The sequence below is a fragment of the Bos taurus genome, chromosome 7 (assembly GCF_002263795.3).
Source record: "Bos taurus isolate L1 Dominette 01449 registration number 42190680 breed Hereford chromosome 7, ARS-UCD2.0, whole genome shotgun sequence".
Lineage (NCBI taxonomy): Eukaryota > Metazoa > Chordata > Mammalia > Artiodactyla > Bovidae > Bos > Bos taurus.
Genome location: NC_037334.1, coordinates 66,215,495 through 66,235,246, shown reverse-complemented (window position 1 = coordinate 66,235,246; position 19,752 = coordinate 66,215,495). Strand labels below are relative to the sequence as shown.

The following is a 19,752-nucleotide window of genomic DNA, read 5'->3' as shown; positions in this document are numbered from 1 at the left end:
GTAGACACCAAATTAAAGTATTTAATAATAGCTATTATTTATATAACAAATTCCCAGTCCCGAAAACCTTGTCAAATCTTTGCATTGCCAGAAACATGTCAAAATGTCTAACACAAAATCTTACCCTAAATATTTATGGTATGTTAGAGAAAAGAATTTAATTGCTGCACTATGCATAGTACCCAGCTGAGTAGCCATTACTTCACCTCCTCTCAAATTCTTCTATTTTTCCACAGAAGGAATTAAAAGCAAAGGAAAATTATGTTTGTAAATTTAACATCTTTATTAGAATATATTTCACAAATCATATAATTCACTCAAAGTATAGAATTCAATGGTTTGAGGTATATTACATATTAATTTTTTAATTGTGGAAAAACAATACATCATAAAACTTGCCGTTTTTAAATGTACAATGTCAGTGGCTTTAATTACATTCAAAGGTTGTGTAACCATCACCACTATCTATTTCCAAAACTTTTTCATCACCCCAAACAGAAACCCTATCACCATTAAGTAATAATAACTGCCCCTTCCTCCTCCCTGTAGACCCTAGAAACCTCTAATCTACTTTCTCTGTGTGAAGTTGCCTATTTTGGACACATCATGGAAGTGGAATATCCTTTTGTGTTTGGCTCACTTCACTGAGTATACTGTCTTTAAGGTTCATTCATGCAGTAGCATGTCAAGATTTTATTCCTTTTTAAGGCTGAATAATATACCACATTTCCTTAATCCATTCATCTATAATTATGTTGATGATAGGTTAATTTTTTTTAATAATTTGAGTGCAGAGAATTGAGAGATCTTGTACCTTAATTCACAGCACACTTTTGACGTAAGTCAGGATGGTTTTTGTTCATTTCTTGTTCAAGATCTCTTGGATTTTGTTCATTTCTTCATCCCCAAGAATCTCTCCTCCAGTGGACACACGTACTAATGTGTTCGACATAGATCCTTAAATATGTACACAGGTTTGTAAAATACAGAACTGTGTGTTGTTTTAATTTATATAAATGCATCTAATTTATATAAATGTCATTCTGTTTCTTTTTCACTCAACTCTATGTTTTTCAGATCTACAGGTATTACTATGTCTAGTTAACTGTTAATTGTTTAATGAAATATGGCAGAAATTGATTAAGTGGTTTCATGTTATTATATCTTTTCCACTGAGTATGGTGACTCCCAGGGTAATTTTTGTACTTCTCAGTGAGCAGTAGACAAATCCCTTAATCTCTCCAAGTCTAGTTTCTTCATTTATATGATGAGGGGGTTACTCTAGATCAGAGATCCTTTAAGGCAGTAATGTGACAAATGACTTAGGAAACGTCTCCAAAACAATGCGCCTAGCTCAACACTGTTAATCATCAGGGAAATACAAATAAAAACCACAGTGAGATTCTCCAAGCCAGAATCCTGGACTGGGTAACCATTCCCTTCTCCAGGGGATCTTCCCAGCCCAGGGATCGAACCCAGGTCTCCCACATGGCAGACAGATTCTTTACCAGTTGAGTCACCAGGGAAGCCCAAAAAGACCACAAAGAAATGTTGGCAAGGATGTGGAGAAAAGGGAACCTTTGTATACTACTGATAGGAATATAAATTGGTGAAGCCATTGTGGAAAACAATATGGAGGCTTCTAAAAAAACAAAACTAAAAATAGAACTACTATATGATCCAGCAATCCCATTTCTGCATATATATCCAAAATAAACAAAAACACTAAATCCAAAAACACAAATGCACCCCAATGTTTGAAGCAGCATTATTTACAGTTGTCAAGATATGGAAGCAACCTAAGTGTCTATCAACAGATAAATGGATAGGGACTTCCCTGGCTACCCAATGGTTAAGATAGCTTCAAATTCAGGGTGGGCAGGTTTGATCCATGGTAGAATGAATATCCCACATGCCACACAGCCAATAAATAAATAAATTTAAAATTCATATGTTATTTAAAAAAAACAGATGAATGGGTAAAGAAGATGAGGTATTATATATATATGTATATACACACACATACAAACACACAATGGAATATTACTCGACCATAAAAAAGAACAAAATTCTGCCATTTGCAACAGTGGATGGACCTAGAGGGCATTATGTTTAGTGAAATAAGTCAGACAGAGAAAGACAAATACTGTATAATATCACTTATATGTGGAATCAAAAAAAATGAAACAAACTGGTGAATAAAACAAAAAGGAAGCTGACTCACAGATACAGAGAACAAATTAGTGGTTCCCAGAAGGAGGGGGAGGGACAACATAGGGACGAAGAAGTAGGAGGCACGAACTACTGGGAATAAGCCATAAGGATGTATTGCACAACATTGGGAATATGGCCAATATTTTGTAATAAATATAAATGGAAAGTAACCCTTAAAATTGTATAAAAACTTAAAAATTAGTTTAAAAACAAAATAAAATAATGTGTCTAACCCAACAGCAACCCTGGCATAAATAAGTGCTTGGAAAAAAATAGTATTAACTCACCAAATCATTCTGATGTACACCCCTGGTTAAAACTCCTGAACAAGATGGATCTCAGAGGTCTCTTCCCTTTAATACACTAGGAATCTGTGACTACAGGGAAAATCTCTCAGCGAAGGTCCTACAGCAAACCAGAGGTGAGAATCTAGCAATAAAAATGATGTCTGTGTCCCAGCTCTCTATTTTCTAAATATAAAATCTATTTTAAAAGCATCTATGCTATTTTATTACTACCTTCGATAAGTATATTCCCAGGATTAACTGCTCCCTGGTTAACACACCCTTCCACAACTCCTCAGGGCTCAATCCTTCCTTGGCTCGGATCATGCCCTCTGGTTCTTGTATTTGATAAAAGCTGAAAGAGGCTGGGAACATCTTTCATTTCTATTCCCATCAGAAATTCGTGTAGCTCAATAGGGTCACCTCTGAATTTCTGCTTTTGCAAGGAATACAGATCTGGTTTCTAGAGTCTGGTTTAAGAAGAAAATGCCTGTTCCTTTGTACACACACAGGGCTGCACTTGCCTCATCCTTCATGCCTTGTTCTGAATTTAATAATAAAAACTAACCTTCCCAGTCTTCGCTTTCTTCTTTTTTGTATTTTTGGACAGACAGCAAACAGGAAAAAGAATAAAAATTACTGTAATCCCACTGAGTGAAATAATTTTTCCTCCCAAATATCCCCTACTGCTACTGCGAAGTCACTTCAGTAGTGTCCAACTCTGTGCGACCCCATGGACGGCAGCCCACCAGGCTCCCCTGTCCCTGGGATTCTCCAGGCAAGAACACTGGAATGGGTTGCCGTTTCCTTCTCCAATGCATGAAAGTGAAAAGTGAAAGTGAAGTCGCTCAGTCGTGTTCGACCCTCAGTGACCCCATGGACTGCAGCCTTCCAGGCTCCTCCGTCCATGGGATTTTCCAGGCAAGAGTACTGGAGTGGGGTGCCACTGCCTTCTCCTACCTAACTGTTTTCATCAGTTCAGGATGCTATAACAAAGCACTATAAACTGGGTGGCCTATAAACAGCTGTTTCTTTTCTCACAGTTCTGGGGGCTGGGAATCCAATATCAAGGTGCCAGTATGGTCGGGTTCTGAGAGAGGGCCCTCTTCTGGGTTGCAGACTGTCTCATTACACCTCAAGTGGCAGACAGCAAGAGGAAGCGAGTTCTCTCGTGACTCCTGAGGGCACGAATCCCATCACGTGGGCCCCCCCCTCATGTTAACCCTGATCACCTCCCAAAGACCCCACCTCCTAGTACTAGCACACTGGGGGACAGGGTTTCAACATATGAATTTGGTGGGGAGTGATGCACACATTCAGCACTTAACATTCTTACGTATTTCAGTTAGTTGTACCATAATGGCCCTGTAGCTCAGGCCCAGGACTTGACACTTGGTTCCTCTCTTCTTACCTCCTCCAACCTCCAAATACATCCTGAATCTATCCTCATCCTTCTGTTTCCATTCCTACCGCTGTAGGCCAAATGGCCATCATCTCTTACCCAGGTTTCTCATTTAGCCTCCCCAATAAACTGCTAAAGGAATGAAAGACATTGACTGACAGAACCAGGAAACAAAAATACAGTGACTAGCTTGAAAAATTAGGCTAAAACTAACAAGATTAAATTTAAATACAAATAAATATAAGCCTCTGCATTTACTTTCCAAAATTCCATAGCAGAAGTTACAAGATGTATAAAGGACTTGGGTGATTTATTTGACTGCAAGCTCAATTAAGAAAACAATGTGATGTACCCAACTAAAAAAAAAATCCTTATTACTTTAGCTGCATGAAAAAAAAATGCACAGTCCAGTACAAAGGGCATAATATAATTCTTTGTGGTCACACATAATGCTTCATTTTGGGTATCAGATTTATATGGATAGAAAGATAGATGGATAGATGAGTGAATAGATAGATGGATAGATAGACGAACAGATGGACAGACAGATGGATGGAAAGATAGAAAGAAAGACAGACAGATCTCTGTAGTTGATAGAGAAGGATTCTGAGTGGAGCTAAATTGGTTCACATGACCAACAGCTAAAAGAACAGGATAGGCTTATCTGGAGAAAAGATTGAGAGTTTAAAAGGAACACCCACACTTGGAACACTCGAAAGGCTTTGCCCCTGCCAAGAGGATTAGTCTCCAACAACATAGTTCAAGCGCCAGACTCTGGTTCAAAATAAACCCTCCCATCCTTCAAAGCACACCTGAAAGACCCCTCCTCAGAGAAGCCTGCCCTGACTAGCCTGTCTAAACAGCCCCAGTGACTCTCCACCACGGTACCCTGTTTCATTCCCTTCCTTGAACTTACTGCCGGCTACAGTCATCCTGGTTTTATTAATAATGAGGTGTACACCACGGAGTCACAAAGTGTCAGACACAACTGAAACGAACTGAACTGGACTAGATTGAGGTGTAGGCTACGTCCCAGATTCTAACGCACCATTTGTCAGAGCAGGAATTTTGTTTATTCTGTTCACCATAACATTCTGGACCCAGAAAAGTGTTTGGTACACAATAGGAGCTCAGAAAACATTCACAGACTAAAGGGATGAATGGATAAATGAATGCCTTCCTCCCCACAGTAGCTTCCAGCATTTGAAAGGGTCATGAAGAGCTGTTCTCAGGGAGACCTGGTTAAAGCATCCAGAGTGCCTGCTGGAAAAAGAGGATGCAGAGAGCTGAATTCATTATCTCTTGAGTCCTGGGGCACTTCCTTCACTCAATATTTTTCATTCTGTGACTTGATCTGCAGCTCCATCACTACAGATTCCTTGGTTATTCCCTAGTCTCAGATTTGTCCTTGGATAAGAACTGATTTGGGGTTCTCCTTGAGAGGAGCTCCTACTGTCCCTCTGCATTTAGCTGGGGTTCCCTGAAGTCCAGAACATTGTGACTTTTGACCTTCTTCATGCTAGGTCATGTGGAGGTGTTAAGAGATCCAGACTCCAGCAGAGACCAAAACGAAGACTCCAGAATGCTGCTCCCACAGCCTGGCATGTTCCTTCTGAAAAGTGAACTGAATCCAATAGGCAGATTTTGTCACCAGTCCTTAGAAGACTGTTCAGTGTATAGCCATTAAAATTATAATAGTGATCTCTGCCTATAGATCCCCAGGAAGAGCCCCTGGAGAAGGAAATGGCAACCCACTCCAGTATTCCTGCCTAGAGAATTCCATGGACAGAGGAGCCTGGTGGGCTGCAGTCCTTGGGGTTGCACAAAGTTGCACACGATTGAGCAATTTCAATTTTTTTTCTGCCTACAGACATGAAAACCTACCAAAGGTATATTTTTAAACTAAAAAGCAGGTTGTTAATCAACTAGACTCCAATATAAAATAAAAACTTTTTATAAATTAAAAAAAATAAGTTAGAAAACAATGTGTTGAATATCATCTCATTTTTGTTGTAAAATAAAAAAATATATAAAAAGCCTGGCAGGAAATATACCAAAATATTAACTGTGTGATCACTAGGTAGGGGGAACATGATATCTTTACTGTCTTTTTTATAATTAAAAATTGTAATTATGCAACAGTAATTATTAATTCTTATATTTTAAAAAATTACAGTTTAGGCTAAAAAGGTGGGGTTTTGCCAAAGAAAGTTGTTTGATCTTAGGCTGGAAACAAATAGGGAAGCCAGGGGCAGTAGTGCAGAGCCTGCAGTAAACCCTTTCCTGCTTTCTCTCCCTGAAGTCTCATAACCACCCCATGCAGTCCTAGCCCCATTTTACAGCTTGGGAAACTGAGACTCGGGAAAGGTTAGTAATTGGATGAAGTCATATTATTTGGTAGAGATGATTTAACCCAGCTCTGCTTAATTCTGCACTGGTGCTTCTACAGTTAAAACACCATCTCTCCCTCTAAACTGGCAAGTCTGAGGCTGGAGCAGAAGCGATAGTCCTTGGCTTTTGGTGGACTTAACATACAGTGAGTTTTTGCAAAGTTTTAGGTTTCTCTGTCCAGGGTCAACACTGTTACTCATGGAATGGTGCATGGCATCGCTGACACCACCTGGGAGCTTATTAGAAATGACACATATCAGGACTAGCTGAGACCCACTGAATCAGAATCTGCATTTTAACAAGATGCCCGGGTGATTCACCTGCACGTTACAATGGGAGAAGTGTGTCTCTAAAAAATGCCTCTCCAGTCCCACTCCCTGACCTGGTTGCTAGGGAAACCACCATCCCCAGCCTCTGCTTCCAGTGTCCAATCTCTTTCACCAAAGCAAAGTCCTCTATCAGACACTCACAGAAGCCTTGGGGCCCAAGAGGAGAAAAACTATTTCCAAAGGCACTTTATGAATCAAAACAATGCGTGGCACTTCATGGTTTATATGTGCAAGCCTCAAAGAGAGCTGGACCTGCTCCCTGCATGACAGCAGGAGCAGTGGGGTGTGGGTACCTGTTTAACAAGCTTGGGGTGGAGACCTGATTTGTAGCACTTGCCAATTTCCCATTTTCAGTACTCCCACCAGAGCCAATTCCAAGGCACAGAGGCAATGTCACTGAACGTGGAGCTGGGAAGGGATGCATGCAATTGGCTCATGCAAGCAGGCACCAGCTCCAGCACACCACTCAGCCTGAACCGAATTTTTCTGAGTCAAGATCCTTCATATAAGAAGGGAAGCCACAGGATTATTTCAGCTAATGAGGACATGATGTTTTATTGTTGGCTTCTACCACCATTTAAATTTATCCATCTCTAATTAGTTTTGGAAAACAGAAAATGACTTACCAAATATACTCTGCAAACAGCCTGTCAGACCATAAAATTGTCTGTGCTGGCTGCTCTCTCAGCAAACAGAGGGAGTCTTGAGTTTGCAACAGAGAAGGATTGGGAAGCCCGGGCTCAGTATCATGAATAAAACATTTTCAGTAGCTTCTAGGTGAGAGGAGAAAGGGGTTTGGGCAAAGCCTACACCATATATTTTCTCTAACTCTTCAGTATCTACTCTTGTCGTTCATTTCTCAATAAAGACAAGGTATAGCAGCTGTGTAGTTTTGAGTTAGGAAGGTAGAAAGTTAGACATCTAAGGAGAAGCTGAGAAGAAGAAATCTAAGGAGAAGATCTGGGTTGACAGAGGAGAGGTAAGAATAGCACAGCTGATGGAAAACTGAGAACATATAACAGAAGGAAATAAGAACTATTTGAAAAGGTCTGTTTGACTAGAGGAGAAAGTTGTTAACTATTGTCATCATTATTAGCCCCTACTTACTGAGCCCTCGACCATGTGCCGGGCTCTGTGCTAGCATTTTAAGTCAATTATTTCACTGACTCATCACAGAAATCCTGTATCACCACCATCACCATCATTATCATTATCATCATCCTCACCTCCATTTTACAGAGCAGGAAATTGCAGTTTAAAGAGTTTTAAGATATTTGCTCAAAGTCATACAGCTAGTCAGAAAAGGCAATGGCAACCCACTCCAGTACTCGTGCCTGGAAAATCCCATGGACGGAGGAGCCTGGTAGGCTGCAGTCTATGGGGTCGCAAAGAGTCGGACACGACTGAGGGACTTCACTTTCACTTTTCACTTTCATGCATTGGAGAAGGAAATGGCAACCCACTCGAGTGTTCTTGCCTGGAGAATCCCAAGGATGGTGGAGCCTGGTGGGCTGCCGTCTATGGGGTCACGGACACGACTGAAGCGACTTAGCAGCAGCAGCAGCATACAGCTAGTAAGAAAGGGGAGGGGGCAGAACTCCAACCCAGGTCTATCAGATGCTGAAGCCCATGCTATAAGCAGTGCCATTTATCATCTCTAAATATGTGTGAGTGGTGGGGGTGGGGGTGGAAAGGGAGATGTCTCTTTCAGGACAAGGGCCCATGAAACCTCTCTGAGCAGGCAGAGAGGGAGAAGAAATGGAAAGGAAAGGGACCCCTGACACCCCTCCTAGGTCCTGAGGGCCGAGAGTAAAGAGCCTAAGAGCTAGCAGCCTCACCCTCCACGTCTACCCAGCTCAGACTACTCCTGAATGCCATGCATTTTCAGAGGAACACTAACAAATCAATGCATAAGAAGAGGGGAGTGACTAGAGGGTGGGAAGATTCAAAAGCTACCCTTGTTGGAAAGGAATCAGGCCAGGGAGGATGAGGCTTAATCCAAGAAACATATTTTTTCAGAGATTGCTGGCCGACTACAAAACCTAGTAGCTCTTCCAGGACACACAGCTAGATCACGTTTGCCAGCCATCTTTCCTGTTCAGTGTGGCCATGGACTGAGTTCTAGCCAATGGAATCTGGGTATAAATGATGTAACACTCCTCCAGGCTTGGTCCCTCCCTTGGTCTCCCACATGCCATTCTTCATGCTCTTTCTCCTTCCGTGGTGAATGCAGAAGCCAACTGTTGAAGACAGCAGAACAGAGTCTGGTCTCTGAATTATCACTTGGAGAAGAGCCTCCTGCCAATCAAAAACACTGAATTAAATCCTGTGTGAGCAATAAATAAATTTGTATTTATTAACATTTTTTAAAAGACACCCTGCCAAAGCAACTGGAGAATACTCAGAGGTGGAAAGTGATCATGATATTTAACTTTCAAATATCTAATGAGCCACCATAAGTTAAAAGATTTCTTTGATGTTACTCCAAGTTAGGGAACTAAGACTAGGAGTAGTATCTGAAAGAAGATTGATCATAACCCAGTATAAGGAAAACAATTCCTAAGAATCAGAGATGTCCACAGATCTGGCTCCTGCCCGCTCTCCAGGGTCATGTCTCATCACTCTTCCCTTGGCTACCCCCCCTTTTCTGATCCATGAGCACGCTGAGCTCTTTCTTGCATCTGGGCCAGTATGTGTGCACATTCTTCAGCCTCAAACACTCTTCCTGACTCCCCACAGGCCTTATTCATAGATTCATTTAACAACTATGTATTGTTGCATGCCCACTTCACATCAGGTACTGTTCTGGGTGCTTAGAATACAGAAGTATTCCAAGCAAAACAAGAATTCCAAGCGAAACAGACAAAAATCACTGCACCCGTGGAACTTAAATTCTAACCATAGATCAACATTATAAACAATGAACATAATAAATGAATAAGTGATCTTGCATGTTAGGGGACAGGTTCTCTGGAATACAAATAGAGACGTTCAGCAAGGAAAGGAGAATTGGGGGTTCTGGGCAAGAGGAGACGATGGTAAGACAAGATACCATTTTAAGTACAATGAACATGGTAATGGCAGGCCTCACGATGATGGACATGGTGGATAAGGGGATGGCAGGCCTCACTGAGAAGTTGGATACTTGAGCCAAAACTTGAGGGACGTGAGGAAATTCAGAGAATATTGCGGGGGGGGAGGGTAGTGTTTTAGGAGAGGAAACAGCTATAGCAGAGACCCTGAGTGGGAACATCCCTGTGTGTTTAAAGAATAGCAACACGGCCGGTGTGGCTGGAGTCGAGTGAGCAAGAGGTGATATGGTGAGAGTGGGGATGAAAGAGGTAATAGGGACACCTCAGGCTTCAGGTTCCATATCACTTCCTCCAGGACCCCTTTGTGAACCCCCAAATCTTAACTATATTTGCATCCCTCAATTCCATGATTTTCTCTCACAGTACATTTGGTTTTTATGACATTGTATTCATTTGCTAGGTTGCCACAACAAAGTACCACAGACCAGGAGGCCTAAAGGACAGATATTTATAATCTCACAGTTGTGCAAAAGGAGGGACGAGGTCAGGGCACAACCTCTGAAAGAATGGCATAGCCTGAGGACACAACATAAACTGATTAAAACCAAATGGGTCCAAGATGGCAGACAAGTCGATTTCCACTAGACGTTGGGCCTCAGTATAGGCTCACTGTAATACATCAGCAAGCTAAATGACACACCCACAGGTGCCATGACAGTTTCAAGGCCAACCATAAAGGCCAAAATGTTGGCAGCGGCCCAATTCCTGGAAATCCCAACCCCTTCCCCAAAATAGCTGGAAAAATCCTCCCACTCATTAGCCTATGGAATTACTTACCCCTATAAGAACCAACACCTGGGTGTTCTTTGGAAGGAATGATGCCAAAGCTGAAACTCCAGTACTTTGGCCACCTCATGCAAAGAGTTGACTCATTGGAAAAGACTCTGATGCTGGGAGGGATTGGGGGCAGAAGAAGGGAATGACAGAGGATGAGATGGCTGGATGGCATCACTAACTCGATGGACATGAGTTTGAGTGAAATCTGGGAGTTGGTGATGGACAGGGAGGCCTGGTATGCTGCGATTCATGGGGTGGCAAAGAGTCGGACACGACTGAGCGACTGAACTGAACTGAACTGATAAGAACCAACAACCCTGTACACCCTAGTGTCATTCACACTTTATGAGATGGCCCATGCTTTGTCTGTAGAGCGTTTCTCTCTAAATAAATTCACTTCTAACCTATTATTTTGTCTCCCACTGAATTCTTTCTACAATGAGACAGGAAGAACCTGAGCTTCATTAAGTTCTGAGACCTTATGTGATCTCAGTTAAAAGGTTACAGGTTCAAGTCCCAGTCTGGGTTTTGGCTAGGTACAAGTACCAATCTGAGTTACATGATTTCAGGACCAAGGTGGAAGCAGGGTTCATTCCTACTGAAACAGAGAGGGGAGCATCTCTTCCAGGCCTCTCTCCTTGGCTTGTAGATGACCATCTTCTCCTTATCTCTTCATACTCTCTTCCCTCTACTCATATCTCAGTGTCCAGATTTGCCTTTTTATAAGGACACTCATGTCAAATTAGGGCCCACCCTAATGATTTCATTTTAACTTGATTATCTCTGTGAAGAGCCTGTCTTCCAATAAGGTCACATTCTAAGATACTAGGGATTAGAATTTCAACATAAGCATTTTGGAGAAGACAATTCAACCCAAAACAGACCATGTAAGTTGTAATTATGTCAGGAGAGTGTAATCTCCTCGGTTCTGTCTCATCACAACAAAGATTTGAAGCAACGGACATTAAAGCCCTCAGCACGTCACCGTTCTTGGACAGACTGTGTTACAGCTCCTGGGTCTCGAACAGACCGTGTTATAACTTTTAGACAGATTAGTGTTACAACTCCGTGTTACAGCTCAGTTTTAGTTAGAAAATAGCAGGAAAATACATCCTCAAGGTATGAGGGCTGCTGCTGCTGCTAAGTCGCTTCAGTTGTGTCCGTCTCTATATGTGACCCCATAGATGGCTGCCCACCAGGCTCCCCTGTGCCTGGGATTCTCCAGACAAGAACACTAGAGTGGGTTGCCATTTCCTTCTCCAATGCATGAAAGTGAAAAGTGAAAGTGAAGTCACTCAGTCGTGTCCGACCCTCTACTTGGTGCTTAATTAATATTTGTTGATCAAGTGAATGGCTGTTGGAATGAGTTGCCTCCAGAAGCAATGGCTGTCTGACCATGGAGCTGCTGGGACTAAGATTTGCTGGTCATGTGGTGGTGATTCAACCATCACAGGGCAAGGGAAGACAGAGTAAACTTGAAAATCCTTTTCCACCCTGGAAGTCTATAATTCCCTGGCATTTCTGAAACAAAGCCCTAAGTTCATTTTGTTCTGCTGCAAACAGATTGAACAACCTCCTCTTGTCCTTCAGTTCTGCAGAGTTCTTTCTTTCCATTTAAAATCCTCCTCCCTCAGGGCTGCCTCTCAGGGCTGTGCTGTGTTCTGTTGACAAATTAGAAACCCTATTGAGTTTCCAGCTTGATACTGCCCTGTTGGCCGTTTGAAAGAACTACCAGGTAATAATTCCTGTAGTTTTAATGAAGCTGGGTTTACTCAATCCTCTTCTCTCCCCCACCCCCTTGCAATCTCCTTAACACAGCCAGTTGACTATGAAAGGACACTGCATAGTAAGTATAAATCTCTGGACAGAGGCCAATAAAGCATCCAAAGTTTCATTTGGAGAAATGCGCAGCAAAACGGCAAAGAGAGCTAAGGTGTGTTGTAGACTTCGTCTCCACTTGCTGCTCAGATGCTGATTTATGGTGGAATTTCAGGGATGTGATTTAACCTCTCTGGTTGCCTCATCTATAAATTGAAGATAACACTAATGGGGTTTGCATCATAACACAGGGATAGCAACACACTATGAGGGCTTACAAGCATTATTCTAATGTGAAATGTTTTATTAGAATCTAATGATACAGATTTCTTATCATCACCTGAAAGCCCTGTAAATCCTGGTTCCTGACTCTCCCTTCTCCAGCTAGGTATGTATTAGTTCCTTAAACACACAACTCCTCTCCTGACCTGGGACCTCTCTCGTCCAGGAGTATTTTCCTTCCCAACATTTACCATTTGCAGATGCGTCTTTCCCCTTAGTTCTCAGTTGAGCCCTTGCTTTCGAAGAGAAACTTTTCTTTTTTTCTCAATCCTGCCTACAATGGATGCCGCTTCCCCACTCACTCACTATTAAGCTCACTCTCATCGCTATCTGATTTATCTATAGCATTGGCATTGGCCACCTGACATGAAGAGCTAAGCTGACTCATTGGTAAAGACCCTGATGCTGGGAAAGACCAGGCAAAAGAAGGGGGAGGCATAAGATGAGATGGTTAGATATGAATTGGAGCAAACTCTGGGAGATAGTGGAGGACAGAGGGGCTTGGCATGCTACAGTCCATGGAGCACGACTTAGCAATTGAACAATGTTTTATTCACACTAGTCACTTGCTTGTCTGTTTCACCAGATCAAAGGGCCATGCCTCCCTCATTCACGAACCCCACTACTCAAGTGGTTCAATAAATATCTGTTGAGCGCATGAACAGATTCATTTCTAACAGTGGACAACTGAAAACAACACAGGAAGGGTGAGGCTAAGGAACTCCAGGTATGTGCATGAGTTAGAAAGAACCTAGTCTTCCTCCTGAGTCTCTCCTTTACTCTCACAACACTTGTGACACCAGATGTGTGGAGTTTTCCCCACCTAGCCATTGTCGATGACACCAGCTGGATGACCCTACAATTGAACACGATTCAGACACTGTCTTCCTGAAGATGGCATCAGATCCCACAGGTTAAAGGCTCAGCACCATGAGACTACCCCTACTTCAGATGCCAATGGCAAGAAGCAAGTCCCCAGGCTACCCACAACTTCTGTCTGGCTACAAATCAGAGATTCTCATGACCTCTTCCCCTTTGGATTCATTATTTGCTAAAGCAGATCTCAGAACTGAGGGAAACACTCACTCACATTTACCAGCTTATTAAGTAAAAAGGATATGATAAACGATACAGATGAACAGCCAGATGAAGAGATACACAGGGAGAGGTCTGCAGGAATTTCTAGCACAGGAGCTTCTGTTTCCATGGAGGTGGCATGCATCACCCTCAAAGTATGTAGATGCATTCACCCACCTGGAAATTCTCTGAATCCCATCCTATTGGAAGTTTGTGAAGGCTGTCTCACATAGGCATGATCAATTATTAGAGAGGTAGTGTATGTGGCTGAAAATTCTAAGCTTCTAATCATGGGCTTGGTCTTTCTGGTGACCAGCCCCCATCCATGAGCCATCTAGGAGTCCATTCAGAGTTGCCTCATTAGAGCAAAAGACACTGCTAACACCCGAAATGCCAAGGGATTTAGGAATCCTGAGTCAGGTAAGTGAAAGTGTTAGTTGCTTAGTTGTATCCGACTCTTTGTGACCATATGGACAGTAGTCAGCCAGGCATCTCTGTCCATGGGATTCTTCAGGCCAGAATACTGGAGTGGGTTGCCATACCCTCCTCCAGGGAATCGTCCTGACCCTGGGATCTAACCTGATCAACTGCCAGAACAAAAGATACTCCTAGTGCTCTTAGCACTTGGGAATTTAGAAGGGTTTCGGAAGTTCTGCATCAGGAGTGGAGGACAAAGACCAATGTATATATTTTCTATTGTCTCACAATACACTTAACAAAACTCTGTAGAGCCATTCAAAATCATCACCGAGAAGATTATGTAGCGCTGTTTGTTCAGCGATTACAGTTTGTTTTAGATCACAAAACTAGGCACACTGTTGGATGGTCCGCAGACGGAAGGCAAATATTTGCTCACGGTGTATGTGGAATTAACTTCTTTTTCATACATTTCTAGAGTCAGCCGGGCCATGGTGAAGTGGGGAGAGGGATGTGGCACAACTTTCTGAGCCCCTATAAACTCACCTGTGGAGTTAAGCATAAGGAGTGGGGCTGCACCCCACATACCTGCGAGGAGGTGATGCCCCAGAGAGCAGGGGAAAGTCAGGGTGTGGCTACTGATTAAGAGAGGGAATATCAGTTCCCTGGCCAAGAAAGACACCAACAGTTACTACATCAATAAAGATCTCTCCTATCCACAACTTACCTTTCTCTGTTTTTAAGACCACTGTACCTCCAAAGCCTCATTCAACCCTCGAAACTCCTCTTGTGAGGTCCTTGGCTATCATACACATATTACAGAATACACTCGGGCATTTGGACAGCTTAGCCTCCTCATTCTTACCTTAAAAGTAGGGATATCTATGGCATAGAATAATGCCTCTGGGGAAGAAAACCTCACCATGAATTTACTCACCCAGGCCATGTGAGATGGAATCTCGTCACCATACTGGAATGGTTACAGTGATACGAAGGCTAAACTACCAAGGCACACGAAGCGCCTGATCATAAAGACCAACAGGATGGTTCAAGTGTTCCCAAGCTTTCCTCCCTTGCAACAGAGATGATAGATGACACTTAACGTGTATAATACACCTTATGTCAATCCTCTGGGTCACACACAGTTCCCAGGCACTAACTGGTAAGACTTTCTCACCTGGCCAGGGCAGCACCTTACAATACAACAAAGCCAGAAGGTGAGCAAGTAAATAACTGAAACACTTAAATATTTTCATGGTTATTAGCATGGGAAGCAGTTTTGCTCAGTAGCTAAGACACAGCCTGTAGTGAAAACACATGGCTTCAAAGATTGGTTCTAACCCTTTCTAACTATGTGACCTTTAACAAGCTGATCTACCTCTCTGAGCTTCCATGTTTATAAACTGGGGATAGCAACATCCATCTCATAGAGTCCCAGGACGGACAAGTAAGAGAACGCATACAAAGTTCTTTGCAACAGACTTGGCACATAGCATATACTCAGTGTTAGCAAAGAATGGCAGCAGTAGTGCCGCTAAAAACAACTTGAGAAATCCTCCAAAAATGACCACTCCACACAAAACAAGCTGGTTCTGAGTGACCTTGTTCTAAGAGCTTTACCCCCAAAGAGTTGAGAATTGGACAGTTGGGATAATGAAGTTCAGGAAGAAACTGGATCATTCCATCAGGAATCTTGCCAATTTCTACTGCGTTCCCTCACTGAGAACTAGAACCCCATGGAGGGAGAAGAAGGAGAAACAGTCAGAGAACCCCTGAAGAGATGAGATGATAAATCAGGGGAGAGAACTTGGCATGTCCAACAAAGCAAAACATACCCACAAATCTCTCTGGAAGGTCCCTGAAAGGAGGAAGGGTTTGGCCTTAAAGTACAGGTAAGATTTGGGTGGGAGGGGAGGAGAGAGGCAGGACGGAGCCAGATACAAGAAAAGGATGGACACATGGCCAAAGCAGAGAGTTTGTGCCAGAGACCTGTGAGCAAGGCCCCCTGCCCTCTTCTCCTTGCCCCTTCCATCCTCCTTTGCCCGTCCCAAAATAACTCAGCCCTTTGGCTAAGCTATCAGGATGTTCTAAGTTGGTTCTGCTTGCAGTGTTTCTCCAGCTAGCTAATTAAACATAGCACATTTAATTGAATCATAGTGAAACCCATAGCTGATGTCTCTACACCAGGAGGGGAAAGGCGGAGTGTGATGGAAACCAACTGTGTTTTACTGGTGCCAGCTAGAATGCTGCTGGTGTTTTCAAAGCTCAGCATAAAAGGCATGAAATTTGAGGCAATATCATGTACAGATTAGAGTAATCTCCCCAACAAGAGACGAGAAGATATCCCTTTTATACAACAACAGTTCAGTAAATTTTGTTTAGCTTGCGTAGGATACAGTTAATTACAGTAATTTATCAAAGTGGCATAAGGTGGTATTCACACACACAAAGAGTACTTTCCCACAGTGGAAAATCCTTAGTTTTATAGAAGCTGAAGCTAGTACTAATTGAATTTTCACTTGGGTAGATAAAATCTTTAACAACTCCAGAATAACTAAACGTTCTTTGCTCAGTGATGTGGATCGGGATGATTTACAACACCTTTCACACAATCATGCTAATTTTGCCTTCATATGATTAATTAAAACAATATGTTCATTCTTCCTAAAGTGGAATTAGGGCACCCAAGGAGCTGGCTTCTATAGCCAACTTCCCTACCCAGGAATAGAAGCAGTGTTCACACATTGTCTTCAAGGAAGTGTCAAGTCCATGGGGCCCTAATGAAGACTTTGTCAAGTCCATCTTTGCTCTTTGGAGGACAGCAGAGGCGAGTCTGATGGGCAGAAAGAGGCTTCTAGAACTTTAGAGCTGAAAAGGACTTTCAAGTCAATCTTGTGAAAAGCCCTCACTTCACAGATGAAAAAAGCTTGGACAGACTAACAAGTTGTCCCCAAATCACAAGGCCCATTTCTGGTAGAACCGATATCAGCATCCAGCTACCCTGAGGTTTAACCCAGTCTCCTGGAAAAAGAGCACTGGAATGGGAGTCAGCAAACCCAGATTTAAGACCTGATTATGGACTTCTGTGGTGGTCTTCACTGCAAGCAGAACCAACTTAGAACATCCTGATAGCTTAGCCAAAGGGCTGAGTTATTTTGGGATGGGCAATGGAGGATGGAAGAGGCAAGGAGAAGAGGGCAGTAGTTAAGAATCTGCCTGCCAGTGCAGGGGACACGGGTTCAATAACCAGTCCAGAAAGATCCCATATGCCTTGGAGCAATTAAGCCCATGCTCTGCAACTTGGACTGCAAGGACATCCAACCAGTCCATTCTAAAGGAGATCAGCCCTGGGATTTCTTTGGAAGGAGTGATACTAAAGCTGAAACTCCAGTACTTTGGCCACCTCATGCGAAGAGTTGACTCATTGGAAAAGACTCTGATGCAGGGAGGGATTGGGGACAGGAGGAGAAAGGGACGACAGAGGATGAGATGGCTGGATGGCATCACCAACTTGAAGGATGTGAGTTTGAGTGGACTCCGGGAGTTGGTGATGGACAAGGAGGCCTGGTGTGCTGTGATTCATGGGGTGGCAAAGAGTCAGATACAATTGAGCGACTGAACTGACTGCAACAAGAGAAGCCACTGCAGTGAGAAGCCTGTGCGCCACAGCCAGAGAGTAGCCCCTGCTCACCACAACTAGAGAAAGCTGAGTGCAGAAACGAAGACCCGGTGCAGCCAAATAAATAAATAAATAAAAATGAAAAGAAAAAAAAAGACCCGATTCTGCTGCTGACTCCGTAAGACCTTGCAAGCAGGGGTCTCTCACCTTCCTCCTCAAGGAACTGGGAAAATGATAGCACTTGTACCATCAATTTCCCAACATAAGAAGCTATGAGACAGATGAAGTTTATTACCAGGGATCTTCCATTTCTAACCCCCACTTTCTCTTGAATTTCTCAGACCCCGTTGCTTTATTATCCTCCGATCCTTAGAATCTTCAAAAGGGGCTCTCTCTTGTTTTCCCAGCTGGAGAAGCTAAAGGCTGGGGGACTTTAGACCAGGCAGCTACTTAGTGGCAAAATGCTTTGGAACCCACTACCACCTCCCTATGCAGCCTCCTCCGTGTGCCCATTCCTTTAGAATCCTGCCCTCAACCGTGGATGACAATGGATGGCAACTCTGTTGGCTAACAATCCTAAACGCTGAGGGAGCCCTACTCATCCTGAAGCTTTGGTTCACCTTGCAAGAGGCTCTTTTTAATCAGGACGCCGGTGTTAGACTCCAGTTCTTAAGCAGTGAAAGACAGAAAAGACCTCCAGCACCTTCACTTTACAGATGGGAAAACTGAGGCCCAAAGGAAAAGAAAGTGCCATTTACTAAGCACCTCTGATATACCGGACATCACTTCAGGGGCTTTCTCAGGTGATCACATTTCATTCAAGGGCAGAAAGAATGTATGACTTATCCAAGGGCATCTGGCTGCTAAGCAGTCAATCAAGACTCACTCAGGACTGCTCTGTTTTCCATGCAAACAGTCTCCAAAACTTTCTCCCTACTATTTATGGAGCATTTTATGTGTTGAGTGTGAACTGTTTTATATGTACTAACCTATTTTATACTTCAAATGAACCTCTACAGGTGGCACTACTATCCCTCCTGCTTTAGGGATGAGGAAAGGGAAGCAGAGAGGTAAAGTCACCTGGCTAAACTCACACAGCCAACGAAGCCAAAGACTGAGATGCGAATTCAGGCAGTGTGTCTCCAGAGTCCAAAATCTGAACCTCTGCACTCAACGACCACCTCTAATGCACTGCCTCTCCTTAGATTTCTGTTAGAGTTGCAAGGCCTCTGGTGTTTGGACCACTGCTCTCTATGCAAGCGTAAAATAAAATCAATTAGGAGGTGCCAAGTACAGGTGTCACACGCCTTCAAACTGATAGCACAAAGACTTCAAATGGTCCTTCAAGAGTTCTTGCTTCCCCCAAGGGGTCACTGGTTCTGGCTCCACAGATGCCATTAGCATAATGACAACCCTGCCAGCAGCCTCAGCCCCCGGGCTGCCTGGGTCTGAGTGAGTGGCTGCCTCCCAAGGCCTCCCTTTGGCTTCACGCTCCACTGGAGAGTGAAGACAGCCGCATTCATCTACCCCGGCAGCCTGGAAACCCACTCAGAAGCTGCATGCCCCCTCCCTGAGGCTAGTCCACGGGAAGACCCGTGGGTTTCTCCAAGTTGGCCTGACATTCAAAAGGATGGAAAGCAAAAAAAAGAAAAAACACGGATGACATGGGATAGTACAGCAGGAAAAATGGAGGTTTTATCCAGATGAAAACAATCCATTTAGTGCTCACTTCGGCAGCACACATACTAACATTGGAAGGATACAGAGAAGATGAGCATGGGCCCCTGCCCACATGCAAATTTATAAAGTGGTCCATATTTTTAAGAACCTACTATATACCACAGGAAACTCTACTCAATATTCTGTGATAAACTATATGAGAAAAGAATCTAAAAAAGAATGAACATATGTATGTGTATTACATAATAAAATCACTCTGCTGTACACCTGAAGCCAACACAACATTGTAAATTAAGTATACTCCAATAGAAAAAAATTTTAATTCATTCTTTCAAGGTTCTTATTATCACAATTTCTCACCTTCCCAAAC

General features: G+C 43.1%; 1 pseudogene; it reads left to right on the top strand.

Annotated features, from left to right (window-relative positions):
• The first annotated feature begins 19,423 nt into the window (after positions 1-19,423).
• Positions 19,424-19,524, top strand: LOC112447588 (uncharacterized; annotated as a pseudogene).
• The last annotated feature ends 228 nt before the right edge of the window (positions 19,525-19,752 follow it).